Consider the following 12301-nt stretch of genomic DNA (forward strand, 5'->3'; position numbering starts at 1 on the left):
ATGTTTAAGCTTGCTGCGGGAGATTTCACTTGTCATGTTTGCATAGTAAGCTAACGATTAATAAGACGATGTCAGAGGAATTGGTGCACAAATTATCATCACTCACAGATCAGTGCTGTCGCTCTCTATACACAGTTCGCACGATTGCAAAGTGAAAGCAAAAAAACAAGCGCAAATTCAAACGCGACTTCAATATGTCACATATTGACAGTGGCTCACCGATGCCAATGACATAATTACCCAGCTACATTTCTGAAAGAATGCAAAAGCATTGACATATATTTTTCCTACAATAGCCCGACGGGCAGGGAAGAGAAAGATTTTGGTAGCCCGACTGAAAAAAATCGCTAGCTCCAGGACGTCGGGCTAGCGATATTGCAAGCCCTGTATCTGATTGAGGAATCACTCATCTTTGGAAAAGAGAGTTTATTACAGAGAAATGGCTCTTTCCAAAATAAAAGCTATACTATCCGCTTCTTCTGGGCTATATTCTCAGCAGCATAAGGAGAATCATGTGCTAACAGCTGTCTAAATGACTCGGCTAAAGTTAGTAGCATGCTTGCTTTTTTTTGTCTGCTTCCACTTGTCTTTGCACTAGGATGATGTCGGCGTAAATGTGCAGTCATATTCGTTGTGTTCCCACTAGTGCTTTCAGGTAGGGCTGGGCGATATGACCCAAAATTCATATCTCGATATTTTTTAGCTGGATGGCGATATAAGATATATATCTCAATATATCTTTTTTTAAAGCCATAAAGTAAGAACAAAAAGAGAGTTCTTAGTCAAAGCTGTGTCCCAGATGTCACACAGGCACTTTTATTAACATAGAGCAGATGTACATAAAATTTACTCAAAAATAAATTATGAGCATTTATTAAATAATAATGCTCCATAAATAAAAGAAAACAATGTTGTTTTTGTGCATAACAAAAAGCTCACAAATGTGCAGTCAAAATGTAAAGTAAAAGACGAGCACTATAACAAAGACAGATTTCACAGCTGCTCTGTTCCCAACTTGTACTGCGTGACTGACAGCCTGGAGTTTGTAATCCGCTTCGCAACCACGTCTCTTAACAGGTGCCATTTATGGTCCTTATACACAGTAGGGTAATATTACGTTGAAGCACAGTACGTATCACTCCGCGAGGCTCAGCCGTAATGCTCCGACAATCCATCAAGCGCTGCAGCTCCGTAGCTTACCAAAGTCGTACTAAAACATTTTTTGACAGATTGCTGAGCGCCGTGTTCCACATAAAATCGGTTCGCGGCCATCAAGCACAACCAGAATTCATACATAAGGCGCGCTGTCAACTTTTGAGAAAATGAAAGGATTTTAGTCCGTGCAGCACCTCTGGGCTGCATGGCGTTAGCGTGGTTAGCTCGTTAGCGTGGTTAGCTAGCTAACACGTTGACGCCGTCCAGCCCCACGCACGGGGCGATGCGCAGTAACTCGTTAACGGAGATTTGCCGTGTCCATCTTGTCGCTTCCTGCAGGTGAAGCGATGGGGGAGGAGGGGGAGTTGTGTTCAGTGAAGGAGAGGCGAGGCCGAGTAACGTTGCGTAAAGACGAAAGTGGACGAAAGAAAGGCAAACTTGCGGCTCCGCAAGTATAATTATAACGTAACATAGACTATATCGATATAAAGGATATGGTCACATCTTATATCTCGTATAAAAATATATCGATATTTTTTAAAAACTCGATATATCGCCCAGCTCTACTTTCAGGTTAATCTCGTTGAAATGACCTTAACGCCACAACACGGCAAATCTCCGTTAACGAGCTACCGCCGATCGCTCCGTGCATGGGGCTAGACGGCCAACACGTTAACGAGCTAACTGCGCTAACACACTAGTTCACACCAATGTAATTGAGCATTGCATGGCACATCCAACATACTGTTTTACTTTAGTCCATGACTCGCTTACCTTCAGGGTCATACGTCACATGAAAACCAAAATAATTCCAAACGCCAGATCTGAATGAGGTTCAATTTGCCTGTTGCAAGTAGAGCTTAACTTCTGTCTCGCTAGCTTGCCCTGCGCTCTTCCTTCTGACTATGCTGTCTGTGTTGAGCGCTCAGTGGATCTGCGCTCGACAGTGCAGCCTAGGCGGAGTAGTCGAACACAGATTCACTGAGCGCTCAACACAGACAGCATCGTCAGAAGGAAAGTTGATAAAATAAATTACAAATGTTGTATTGTTCGATACATATGCGTACCGAACCGAAAGCACTGTATCGAACGGTTCAATATCGATACGAATATCGTTGCACCCCTAATAAATATATATGTATATATATATATATATATATATATATATATATATATATATATATATATATATATATATATATGTATATATATTAGTGCTGTCAATAGATTAAAAAAAATTAACTAACTAATCTCACAATTTTCTGTTATTAATTGCGATTAATCTCAATTACTTTATTAATAGCCTGGCTCCAATTACATTTTTTTATTCTTTATATTTTAAGTAATTATCGTTGTTCACCGAAGTCCAGTGGTCTCCGGTGAGAGCGACATTCCTTACTTGCACAAGCTTGCTGGACTGCTGAGCCCTCTGGTCCCCATACAAAGTGTGCAGTCTCGACACAATGGTTCCTCTCGAGGGCAGATTGTAACACTCATCTCCTGATGCAGCACGAATGACTTCTCTCAGTCCATCATCTTCTACTATGCTAACTGGTCGGCAGTTTTTAGCTATCCAAACAACCAAGGAATTGGTTACCTTTTCTCTCACATTTTTTGTTATTCGTCCACAAGCACCATACTCCTGAAGCGTAGACTGGCGAGGTCCCGTAGAGGTGGATTCAGTTGGGTGTTTTGCTCTCAGGTGATACGCCAGTGATGAACTGCTTCTGTGGTACTTGAATTCAGCGTTGCAAATTGTGCATCTTACTCTCGTTTTGTCCAACAAGCCATCAGGCAACTTCTTAAAGAGAAACTTTCCACCCAAAAGTCCGCCCTCGTCCATGCTTGCGTGTGTTAGCTAGTGTTAGCTAGATAGTAGCATGGTGTCACTTCTTCTTCTTCTTCTAATCATTTCTGTCAGGCCAAACGCCAGCATAGCACACTGTTGCCCCCTCCTCCAGAGGTGCTCATGAATTTAAAGGTCTTAGATTACAGGAAATTAATAAAAAAAAACAAAATCAGCGTTAAATTTTTTTAATGCATTAAACATTTCGCGTTGATCTTAACAATTAACGCGATAATTTTGACAGCACTAATATATATATATATATATATATATATATATATAACCCTCACATAGACTGTTTTGCCAGAAGGAGTTTTTCCTTCCCACAGTCACCAAGTACTTGCTCACAAGGGTTGACTGTTGGGGTTTTCTCTGTATTATTGTAGCGTCTTTACTAACCTTAGTGCTTTCAGGCGAATGTTGTTGTGCTTTGGTGTTATATAAATAAAACTGAATGTAACTGAATAAAAATTTGAAAACAAAAAAAATCATACTTAGTCTAAAAAGACTTTAGGAAAATGTTGTTGTTGTTGTTGTTGTTTTTATAAATCAAGTGAAAAAAGTATCATTTTTATCACACACTTTGAGAAAGTTGCCCCCTGCTGGTTATGAGAAAGTATGCACATTTAGGGCACTTCCACCCAGACGGGCAGGTCCACCTTTTATATGCAGTCTATGTTATGGTAGCATGTCTTCTTTCTCTCTTTTTTAAAAATCTGTAATATGTTTGTGTTTCATTATTACTGTAGATGGTGTCAACATTGATGCTTCTTTCAGTTTCCTTATAGTTCTCCTTTTGAGTTTCCTTCTTAAAAGAAAAGTAAACATTTTTGGAAGTACTTAAATCCGTCGTCTTGTGCAGAAAGAAGATTCCACATGTGCGCTAAATATTAAGCTAAAATAAGTCAAGTGATAATTTCGGCTAGTGTAAAAGCTAAAGGGGGAAAATATCTAGTGAATGGTGTCTTACATAACGTGAATAAGTTACACTGTGTCAATTATTGCACTTCAGGGAAGCAAATAAGTGATTTTTTGCGGGGACATCCTGTTTTCCCTGCTTCCAAGCTACGCTGTGCTAAACTAAGCTAACCTAAGCTAATCAAAATATTTAGTAAGCCTAGATTTGCAATTGTGGAATTGATCTTCTCAGGAAAAATACACTTAAAACTTTCCTTTTAACTTACATCGTAACACTCCACTCAAAGACCTCAGTGATATTTGGCATTAATACTCTTGTTACATTTTTAGCATTGGATTAATTCAATTTGACTCAAATGAAAGACAAAACAAGGAATTGCATGTGATTATTATCATTAGCATTATTAATTCCTTCCACTGCTGTGGCGCTGATGACAAAGTCACAACAGAGTATAAACTGAACCATTAGGAGGAAAATATTTATTAGGGTAGGTATTTTCTTGGTGTTGTGATTGCAGGGTCATTATGCTCTCCCTAATGAAACAAACCAGCGGAGAGCCTCCATCTCGGCTGTAGCCGTTATCATCGCCCTTCAGAGAATATAAAAAGGAAAACACTTCAGCAGCAGGCTAATTAAAACCAGAGAGGTCTGGATGAGGAGGCCAAACAACCCACACAGGTGGCGGGAACGTCACTCTGTGTGTTCGTGTGTGTGTGAGCTGCTGTAGCACGTAATGTTTATGCATGTCTGTGTGATTGTGTGTTTGCATGAGGTAGCAATTCAGTTTTCCCCTTTTTTATTTGTGTGTGTGTGTGTGTGTGTGTGTGTGTGTGTGTGTGTGTGTGTGTGTGTGTGTGTGTGGGGTACACTTGTAACTGTGTGTATGTGTGTGTGTCAGGGCTGTATGATTGTTAGAGGAGCTCTCCATTCATTTTAATGGCTTCAGCCTCCACTGCTGTCGCCTCATTCTGCTACGTCCGCTGCTGACAGGAAGGACCTAGAAGCTTTCATCTGACAGGACCCTGCTCAAATAGGCCATTGGTGCACCATAATTAGTTCAAATGTCGAAGCGGGTGAATTATTGATGATTGGGGACGAGTAGGGAGGAAGACATTTCACATCAACTGTTTTTTTCTTCTTTTAGCCTCCCTTTTTAAAGGACAGCTGGTGCTGTGCGGTTCCCGCCACAAACACAAATCTCTGGTGTTCAGGCCACGAGAGGATGCATTTGCATCCGGCTGAGAGATAAACTAGGGTAGTAAGGGGAATAATTACAAAGGAAAACTCTAAAATAATGTCTTGTTTTTCACTGAGAACAGCTGGCTGAAGAGAGCACTACAGATATTTTTGTGAAAGAAAAAATACCTTAGCAAGGGTTGGGAACACAAAGAAAACCACACTATGAAGACAGGGGCTAATTTATGCTCCTGCCAATCACCGGATATAATTGCGCTACCATGGTATAATGGCAGCCCGGGCCCACTCATTTTCCCCCTCCGGCTCTATCTCAGGTACTTAGAGGGGTTTCCATCAGCTCCTGATTTTTCAAGAGAGACCTCTCAGACAGAAATGACAATGGACTTTCAATGGCTTATAATCATGCCACTTTCCTGCACAATTTCCCGGGCATCATTTGCATTAATACTCATATGGGTATAAGTGCACCACATGCTGCTGCGCGAAGGCCTTTTTGATCAACTCCGCCGCTCAAATTACCAAGTGCCTTGGCATTTCCGGGAATGTCTCCGAGCCCCCGCCGTCCGACGGTTATCTGAATCTGTTAATGAGATGGATCGAGTCCAAAGTTTGTAGCAGTACGAGCTCACACATGTGTGTGTTTGTGTGCGTGTGTGTGTGATTGCTTTGGACTGAAGATCAGAAAGTGTGCAAAAATACTCCTCGGATTTATGCCGTGAAAACCTGTGTCCTTTTCTCAAGGTTATTCAACACTGCATCTTGTTTGCTTTTTCTCCCCCCGAATACATGTAATTCCTCTAAAATCGAATAAAACGACGCTGGATATGTTTGTGCTGCTGAGCTGCCCCTGCTGGCATTCAAAGCCAAAGGTAATATTGCCATCTAGAGGATCAGAAGCAATAAAGCAGCAGCGATGAATCGGGCGTGCCTCATAACGTGAAGAGGGACGGTTCACCTCTACATCTGTCATATAAGAAGTGACTGTCATGACTGATGGTTTTCTCCCTGATATCTTTATTTAGCCACATGCGCTTCAGCGGTAGATCATGAAGGAGCATAAGATGAAAGGGAAACCTTAATCATCCATTAACTTTTAATCTGCTTTCTGAGCTGCCGAAACAATCAAAGTGATTTTAAAAAAGGTATGTGTGGGACCTTTGCCCGTGGGCAGCTATATACAGTGTGTTCCTCTTCTTTGACTTGTAATTAAGAGCTTGGATGGTGTTTTCCTTTCAGATGGCTCTTAATTCAGGGATTTGTTGCTCACAAAAGCCGCTCTCATATCTCTTCCTCTCTGCGGATTTTCAAGCGGTAGGCGTCTCTTATTCAGCTCGAGAGGTTGCTGAAAATAAATCATCACCCTCCCACCAGTATGCGAGAATGTCCAGATGGTTGAATTTTCACTGACGTCCTCCCGCTGAATTTCCCCATTGTCTTCCACGCTAAAATTAGAAGGTAATACTTGGTGAAAACGCTGCGTCTGCTCCGAGGGTGCTGGTTAATTATCAAGAACTGGATTTATGTTCCACCCACAAATGAGCCGCTGAAGCTGTGTTGTGAGGGCAGCCGGAGCTAAACCTCAAAACGAGCCCTGGAGGTTTGTTTGAAGGGACCGAAAATGGCAGGTTTCACTGTCAAATGCGGGCTTTTCTGTTTGTTCCCGGTGCAAGAAAAGCAAAAGCGGAACGGCAAGAAAGACGACAATTAACACACAAAGAGCGACTCTGCTCGTGCACCGAGACACGGAAACGCACGCTGAGTGCGTTTCCGTGTCTCATTACTCCCATTAACATTACTAATTCAGCAGCTGAGCAGCCCAACTACTAATCACTTCAGCACTCTGTTAGAGCCTGTACTAAAAGACAAAACTGTGGTCAGTTAATGTAATCAGTGTTGTTTGTTTGTTAGCCTATAACAATCAATTAATCACTCTGCCACATATAAGCAGACAGACAGCAGGACACGGTCATTATGTGCTCCCGTTTTGACGAGAATTTTCTTTGGCGGCATTTGACAAATGACTGTTTTATCTTCAAATGCAGTGAAGGCTTAAATTCAATGGGGAATAAATCCAATGTTATGAGGCTGGGATTAAACCATCTGCATGATTTGGCAGTTCTTTTCATTTTCCATGCTATGTGTGCTTTAGAGGCCAAAATTAAAGGCTTGAACGCTTTAAAAAAACTGCATTACTATTTATTTTTTGTAATTCAACAGTGAGTCAAGGCCATCCCGAGTGCTTCGTGTTGATTTAATAACATCAGACGAGGTTTTAGGGCTGTTTGGTGTTCTTTCAAACACTTTGATGGGTAAAAGGAAAAAAGGTGGACTTAGACTGGTCAAAGGAGCTTGCAAAGAAAAGCGTCTGGACTTCTTTAAGTTACTTGAAGACGTTTCACCTCTCATCCGAGAAGCTTCTTCAGTTCTAAGGTCAAATGGTGGAGAGTCCCAGGTATAACCTAGTGGGAGAAACCCCCCATAGAGGGACAAAAGGACCCCCTGATGATCCTCTAATCGCCTGAGCCAAGGTGTGAAACTGGGTGTGGGTCCCAATCAGCCAGAGTTTCGGGTGTGTTCATTGTGAAACCTGGCCCCACCTTATCATGCGAATTCCTGAGGTCAGATGGCCCAGGATGTGAGTGGGCGTTAAGGCGTCTGGGAAGGGATCTCAAAACTGGATTATAGATGGCAGAGAGTTGGTGTCGTAAACCACCGCCTCTGTTCAAAGATGGTCGCTCACAGTGGACATAGATGGCTTCTTTCACTCCTTTTTCAAACCATCTGTCCTCTCTGTCCAAAATGTGAACATTGGCATCCTCGAAAGAGTGTCCTTTATCCTTAAGATGCAGATGGACTGCTGAGTCTTGTCCTGTAGAGGTGGCTCTTCTGTGTTGTGCCATGCGCTTGTGAAGTGGCTGTTTGGTCTCTCCAATGTAGACTTAGACTGGTGTTTCAGCACTGCCTACAAAACTGAAGATAAAAACAGATCCAGGAGGTTGGTGAGGTAGAGCGTTATCAGCCTTTTCTGAAACTAATAGGAGCCAGGCTACCTACAAACAGACTCGAAAGGAGCAACTGAGGCCATGAACTGATCAGGAAAGTGTTTACAGAGCCAAAGAGTCAAGTGAAGCAGAACAGTCGCCCCCTGCTGGCCTTCCAGGAAGAGATTAACTTCACTTTTCAGACCCGGGAGCTCCATCCATCTTTGGTTTTACAGTTTGTTGAAATAACGAGTTGTCATCACTGTGGTGCCATCGCATCATCTCAAACTGGGTTCTTGAGCATGACAACAACAACGCCACTCAAATGGACACTACAATCACCTGATCTTAATCCAACAGAACACCACCTCACCACAGCTTCAACTGAGTCCGGCTTGCAGAAACAAACATTTGTCGGAATATGTTTGTAAGCACACTTGTTAGGTCCAGGCAAAATGCAGCAATTAGTAACCCTGAAACCCTGAAACTACAGATTGCTCTGGGACATTTCAAATCCCAGTTTGCATTTACAATTCCAATTCAGAGAAACAATCATCTCAAGGTGCTTTATAGGGTAAAGACCCCACAATGTTAGAAAAACCCCAACAATTAGAAAGCCCTCCACGAGCAAGCACTTGGTGACAATGGGAAGGAAGAATTGGCTTTTAATAGGAAGAAACCTCCAGATTCGAGCTCATGGAGGAGCAAGCCGTCTCCCATGATTGTTTAACAGGGATTTAAAATCCTATAAGATGAGAAGTCATCCTAAAGAACGGGATGCTTCCCTGCACAACTACTACTGTTACTTTAGGTTTTGCTTTTCTGTAATTTTACTTAGTACAACAGCTCAATCTGAATGTGCTGTCTGTACTTGAGGTTAAATATTCTCGTATTTGCTGTGATCAAAATTTAACTGATATTTTTATTTAGAATGTATTTAGCTATTTCTTAAATATAATACATTAGTATCTGTGAGCCTGATAAGTTTTGAGACATTTTTAGAAGTCATTTTTTGTTTTCTCTTGGTTTGACGGTCTTTGGAAAACTCTGTAATATTGATAAATGGTCCAACAGAAGGGCCAAAAAGAGATGGTGAATATAGAGCCACAGCAGTGTTTTGTACTGTGGTGACCCTGATGTCTTTTACACAGGCTGGTGTGACCACATCAAAGTCTTTTCCTGGACTCGCTGGTTCTTCTGCAGTTCCAGCACTGTTTAAAGCAGTAGCAGCAGGAGCCGCTGGAATGGGAACCTCACCAGAATTAACTTCTTTTGTGGGTTTGGGGTCCTTCTTAGGATTGGATAATAGACTTTACCCTCCCTGGCCTGAACCTGAGACATGGATGCATGATGGTATACCTCTTGGTCACTTATAACATCATTTATTTAAAAACACTGACATCTACATTTTGAACTGCTCAAAGAAGTCCTGCTATTAATTAATTCTTCGATCTTAAATATGATCAACCTATCTCTAATGATCGGCTATGTACCACAGGCCTTCAAGCTGGCTGTAGTTAAACTTTTACTCAAAAAGCATCTCTAGACCCAGCAGTCTTAGCTAATTATAGGCCAATCTCCAACCTTCCTTTCATATCAAAAATCCTTGAAAGAGTAGTTGTCAAACAGCTAAGAGATCATCTGCAGAGGAATGGTTTATTTGAAGAGTTTCAGTCAGGTTTCAGAGCTCATCACAGCACAGAAACAGCTTTAGTGAAGGTTACAAATGATCTTCTTATGGCCTCTGACAGTGGACTCATCTCTGTGCTTGTCCTGCTAGACCTCAGTGCAGCATTCGATACTGTCGACCATAATATCCTATTAGAGCGATTAGAACATGCTGTAGGTATTACAGGTACTGCACTGCAGTGGTTTGTATCATATCTATCTAATAGACTCCAATTTGTTCATGTAAATGGTAGGGGTGCAACGATACACAAAATTCACGGTTCGGTTCGGTTCGATACTTTGGTGTCACGGTTCGATATTTTTTCGATACAAAAAAATGTTCATGCCTTTTTAATTTGTCATTTATTAAAATTATAAATATATATTTTAACTCAAAAGTACAGTTTTAAATTTAACCCTAACCCTTGTGCGTGTTTTTTATTTTGACAGCGAATGCGCACCTGCAGACCACTTATGTGCAGCCCTGGTTATTTAGCTCGTCATATTGCAGCCACAGAAATTATTTTGTCCATGAAACCATAAAGCTGCACTTTCTTTTTGCCTTATAGTCTGATTTGTCATAACTTTTCCGTTTTGTGGTAAGCTTTTCTTTGGCTGTCACTTCTTCACCCTGACTTGTCTTATTTGGCTCAGCAGAACTAAAATATATATCCTGCTGCTTTTACACACACACACACACATAAGCTCAGCGATTCTCTGCGCGATCAACCTCTCACATGTTTAAGCTGCGAGAGATTTCACTTGTCATGTTTGCATAGTAAGCTAACGATTGATAAGACGATGTCAGAGGAATTGGTGCACAAATTATCATCACTCACAGATCAGTGCTGTCGCTCTCTATACACAGTTCGCAGGATTGCAAAGTGAAAGCAAAAAAACAAGCGCAAATTCAAACGCGATTTCAATATGTCACATATTGACAGTGGCTCACCGATGCCAATGACATAATTACCCAGCTACATTTCTGAAAGAATGCAAAAGCATTGACATATATTTTTCCTTCCTACAATAGCCCGACGGGCAGGGAAGAAATAGATTTTGGTAGCCCGACTGAAAAAATCGCTAGCCCCGGGACGTTGGGCTAGCGATATTGCGAGCCCTGTATCTGATTGAGGAATCACTCATCTTTGGAAAAGAGAGTTTATTACAGAGAAATGTCTCTTTCCAAAATAAAAGCTATACTATCCGCTTCTTCTGGGCTATATTCTCAGCAGCATAAGGAGAATCATGTGCTAACAGCTGTCTAAATGACTCGGCTAAAGTTAGTAGCATGCTTGTTGTTTTTGTCTTTGCACTAGGATGATGTCGGCGTAAATGTGCAGTCATATTCGTTGTGTTCCCACTAGTGCTTTCAGGTTAATCTCGTTGAAATGACCTTAACGCCACAACATGGCAAATCTCCGTTAACGAGCTACCGCCGATCGCCCCGTGCATGGGGCTAGCCGGCCAACACGTTAACGAGCTAACTGCGCTAACACACTAGCTCCCACCCATGTAATTGAGCATTGCGTGGCACATCCAACATACTGTTTTACTTTAGTCCATGACTCGCTTACCTTCAGGGTCATACGTCACATGAAAACCAAAATAATTCCAAATGCCAGATCTGAATGAGGGTGGGGGAGGTCCATGTTGCAAGGAGAGCTTAACTTCTCTCTCACTAGCTTGCCCTGCGCTCTTCCTTCTGACGATGCTGTCTGTGTTGAGCGCTCAGTGGATCTGCGCTCGACAGTGCAGCCTAGGCGGAGTAGTCGAACGCAGATTCACTGAGCGCTCAACACAGACAGCATCGTCAGAAGGAAAGTTGATAAAATAAATTACAAATGTTGTATTGTTCGATACATATGCGTACCGAACCGAAAGCACTGTATCGAACGGTTCAATATCGATACGAATATCGTTGCACCCCTAGTAAATGGGGAGTCCTCTTCACACACTGAGGTTAATTATGGAGTTCCACAGGGTTCAGTGCTAGGACCAGTTCTGTTTACATTATACATGCTTCCCTTAGGCAGTATCATTAGAAGACATAGCATACATTTTCACTGCTATGCAGATGACACCCAGCTCTATCTGTCCATGAAGCCAGATAACACACACCAATTAGTTAAACTGCAGGAATGTCTTAAAGACATAAAGACCTGGATGGCCGCTAACTTTCTGCTTCTTAATTCAGATAAAACTGAGGTTATTGTACTCGGCCCTGAAAAGCCTAGAAATATGGTATCTAACCAGATTCTTACTCTGGATGGCATTACCTTGGCCTCCAGTAACGCTGTGAGGAACCTTGGACTCATCTTTGACCAGGACATGTCCTTCAATGCACATATTAAACAAATATGTAAGACTGTGTTCTTCCATTTGTGCAACATCTCTAAAGTTAGAAATATCCTGTCTCAGAGTGACGCTGAAAAACTAGTTCATGCATTTATTACTTCCAGGCTGGACTACTGTAATTCATTATTATCAGGATGTCCAAAAAACTCACTGAAAAGCCTTCAGCTAATCCAAAAT

At 41.8% G+C, this 12301-nt stretch overlaps 1 protein-coding gene across 1 annotated transcript in view; it reads right to left on the minus strand.

Moving 5' to 3' along the window:
- LOC146547711 (uncharacterized) overlaps window positions 1-11465 on the minus strand; it is a 20361-nt gene extending 8896 nt beyond the window's left edge. The window contains exon 1 of the mRNA XM_085265176.1: window positions 11344-11465. The gene's annotated coding sequence lies outside the window, so the exon portion shown is untranslated. The remainder of the gene's footprint in view (window positions 1-11343) is intronic.
- Window positions 11466-12301: the final 836 nt, after the last annotated feature.

The sequence above is a fragment of the Mchenga conophoros genome, linkage group LG23 (assembly GCF_057382185.1).
Source record: "Mchenga conophoros isolate Kocher_MC1m ecotype Shallow Benthic linkage group LG23, M_conophoros_male_GT1.1, whole genome shotgun sequence".
Classification (NCBI taxonomy): domain Eukaryota; kingdom Metazoa; phylum Chordata; class Actinopteri; order Cichliformes; family Cichlidae; genus Mchenga; species Mchenga conophoros.